General features: G+C 49.1%; 1 protein-coding gene across 1 annotated transcript in view; it reads right to left on the minus strand.

Moving 5' to 3' along the window:
• Positions 1-3,827, minus strand: part of CBX6 (chromobox 6) — a 24,189-nt gene that overhangs the window by 15,020 nt on the left and 5,342 nt on the right. The gene's annotated exons all lie outside the window — the stretch shown is intronic.

Consider the following 3,827-nt stretch of genomic DNA (forward strand, 5'->3'; position numbering starts at 1 on the left):
CAGCCTCTTCTTCTCCCGCTGCAGATGCACCGTCACCCCCTCTCGCCAGAGGGGAAGCAGGCAGCCTTGAAGCACATACCAACGCAAAAACTAGCAATAAAGGTGCTCGAATATTTTCTTTCTCTTTTTTTTCTTTTTTATTCAGTTTAACTGGCATGGGCGCCGGTACAAGGTACAATTTTTGAGCCAGTATAAGGTACCACAAGGTAAACAGGCCAACCGTGCTATGTAAAACTGTAAAGAAACCAAAAAAATGTTAAGTCACTTAGAGGAATTCCCTGCCCTGACCATTACTGCAAACCCCTAATTAATTTGCAACATACTTTACACTCTCTTGCAGGTGCTAAAAAGACAAAAATCTCAGTCAAAAATCATTCTCTGTGATTCAAAATGGAAGCTCACGGCCCTGCAGTTGTTTTTGTGTGGAACTCAGGGTCCTCCCTTACTTGGAGGACCTTATCTGGCCTGTTCTGCTTTTACACCTGCTTTTTGGGTGAGGAGGCAGTGCATTCCAGATACCCTGTGACAAAAGTGGGAGCTGTGATGAGAACTGTAGGCGATGGTTGTCCTGCATTTGCTGCTCTTTCTCAGCCCACTGTGACCAGCAAGGTACCTGCAAGAGCACTGGAATCCCTCTACCACCTGCTCCTCGTTTGGCCTGGCAGGGACCCCCCCCCAGCCCCTGTGGCACTCGCTAACCTTTTCTCCATTTGCACTCATCTTCCCTTTCCACCTCTTGCTCAGGGGTTTCACCCAGAAGGAGGGTATTCTGGAAACGGCTATATTATGGCTATAATATCAGTACTGGCAGGGATGGATTTCCCAAAGTCAAGGCATGCAGGTAGGAAAATGAATGTTTTCCTCACTGCCTGTGATTCAGGCAAGATCTGTCAGAGTGTTTTGTTCTTTTTCACCTATGCAGCCAACATAAGTTCCCTGCCCAGAGGAAAAGTGACTCAGGAGAGGACGTGCTCCCCACTGCCATATCCCCATTTGAAGGGGGGTTAATGGAGAGGTTGCTGAATGCTGATGGAGACAATCACATGGACCCTGGTTCAGGACATGTGAACAATTCGGAGAAGGAGATGTTTCTGTGGTCAGGGAATGAACCACAACGTGCTTCATCACTGATAATTCTGCATTTAGGTCATATCCCTCACTTCGAGAATAGGCTCTAAGAGGGCCTTTCTCAGGTGTTTGGCATCACAGGACAGGCAAGAACAAAAAGCCCAAGACTCTCACCTAGACTGGGTCAAGTCCTTCTGGACTGCCCCTTTTCTCTAGACACCACCTTCTTTTAATCTCATTTCTTCACATGCCTGAAGGTGACTTTAAAAGAACAAGTCCATCACACCCATTGCATTTTGCTTCTCACTTTTTTAACTTTGCACATTAAGTGTTCATTAACACCATCCACGTTTAAATTGTTTGTTACTGTTCACTCTTTTTAAACAACTGCTTTTACATTTGTAGCTGAGTGTCAAGTAACTGAACTTTCAACCAGCAATATCATCCACCCTCAAAAGCAGGCATCCTTAAATCAAAAGGGGGAAAAGTCTTTACATGGCTACACAAACACATGTGCAGCAGCCAAGACTGGTGGCCTTGTCCCAAAACAGATGTGTGGGTCATGAACAGCACACCCCACCTCAGGACAAGAGCACAAGGCACCCTGTTCCATGGACCAGAAGGGGCAGCAGCTTTTCAGGGAGCTCCATGTGCTCTCTCTAGTTATTTTCTCCTTCCACCTGTCAGCAGAATGTTCTTTCCAGCCACAGTGACTGCTCAAATCACTGCGAGCTGCCGTTGCACAGGTATCGCCTAACACTTTCATGTAACTTTTACTCTCACAAAGCAAAATAGTAGCAGAAGATCCAGCTGTTCAGGGCATTGTTGGGCACTTCCTTTGTTTCATTCAAAATTCCAGTAAAAAACTTAAAAAAAACCAACCCACCTGGGAGCACAGCCCTCCCGGAACAGCTATTGTTCACTACAGACACTGAAATAAAGTATTTTTCTGGCAACTCGCTGCCTGCAAGACCCTGGAGCCGAAGGATACACTGTAACACTTCTTACTAGCACCAGGAATTCAGTGCCTGGAAGCAATAAGCTTTGGGAGAGCAACAAGATCTTTCACATCAAAACCCCGGCCAGTGGTGGACGAGCACAGGGGAACAGCAGCAGGTGCGAGAACATTTCTATGTGTTTTTGAAATGGCACTTGAGAATGGGAAAATCACCTGCTCAAAGTCAGTGGCTGCCTCAAGCTCATTTTTTGTGGACCTGGCTGGATTAGCAGCACTTATCCCCAGGAGAACAGCTCCAAGGGTTCATCAACAGACTCTGCCGCTCTTTGCTCCAGTGAGGTCACTGTCAGGAGAAGCAGATTTCAGAAAGCAAATGGTCACTCCCTCACCTACACTAGAAACAGCTGCACACAGCCCACCCCCTCAAGCCAATGCAGTGTACATTTCCAAGCAAACCCTTGGCACTACGGGCATCCAGGTCAACGTGTGCTGGGATTTCCCTGCTGCAGCTCTGAAACACACACAAGCAAAGGCAGGTCCCTCGGAGCTGACCGCGTAACTTCCTGCGCACCAGGTGTGGGTCGCTCAGCATGACCCAAGCAGTGGCCAGAACAACCAGCCCTCCAGCCCACTGACTTTTTGATGTAGCAGAGAGAAAAGGCCCATGGGGTTTGTGCTGTGCCTACACCAGTGGGATGCTATGATATCCCTGGGGCCTGTCTAAGAGTTCCCAAAGCAGGCCCAGCTGCCCAGGCTGCCACTGGATCAGGATGATTACACAAGTCCCCCAGATTTCTTGCATTCTTGATTCAAAAACAGTTGCTTGGCAAGCAAAATCGTGTGAAGAGAAGGAGCAAGAGCAGGGAGGCTGTGTGGCACTGAAGAGACAGGAAGTGACTGCCATCGCAGGGGTCACAGAAGCTGCATGTCACTCTGTGCTTCTCGGAGAACACTGAACTGCTCCAATCGTGTGGTTTCCCCTTTCACCAAGTGCCCTTATTCTCAGGCATCCGATGGGGAGAGCTTTGCAAGGCAAGTCGGCTGCACTGCACGGATCAGAGGGGCGGCATAGCAACAGCTTATTAAAAAAAAGGAGGACTGCCCAGATTAACCTTTAATCCAGCCAACACATGCATGCAAAAGGACAAGCTGTTTCTAGCACCAGCCAGCCTCTGCAGCATTGGCAGAGGTAAGAAGACACAATCTCCAGAGCAGGCTTTCCCGTAACTCTGCACTGCAGTTTCTTACAACTTCACCTGACTTGCTAGCTGCTGCCAGAAAATAAGTGGCTGGCTGGAGTCCTGCTCTGATGCCATCACTCAATTCCAGCTTCCCTGCCTCAAGGCAAAGCATGTTGACAGCACTTTGGTTACACAGGCAAGACCTAACCACGCTGCCTTGAGCCATGACTGACTCAGGCAATACAACCCATCCCCCTCTGCTTTTGCTCCACATGCTTTTGTGATTGATGCCATAGCTGCGTTCAGGTGCAGGGCTCACCCCCACATTACATCTACTAGAGGCATCTCAGACAGCCCCATTCTCTTGCCCAGGTACCTCAATAAACAGCTGGCCTCCCCCTCCACAGGGGATGGAGTGGGACACACCTCGAGGGAGCAAGCCAGCCACCCAAGTGAACTAAATGACACTTGGGATTTTCTCCATGGAGTATCAGCAGTTCCAGGACTCAGGCTCCTTGGCTAAACCATGGGGTAAACCAGGGGCCAAACTGTACCCAGGAGCATCCGTGCTCCTGAAGAGGTCCCCAGAAGCCTTGCTGGCCAACCCATCAGAGGCTTTG

This window comes from Corvus brachyrhynchos, unplaced genomic scaffold, assembly GCF_000691975.1.
Source record: "Corvus brachyrhynchos isolate BGI_N302 unplaced genomic scaffold, ASM69197v1 scaffold56, whole genome shotgun sequence".
Taxonomy (NCBI): Eukaryota; Metazoa; Chordata; class Aves; order Passeriformes; family Corvidae; genus Corvus; species Corvus brachyrhynchos.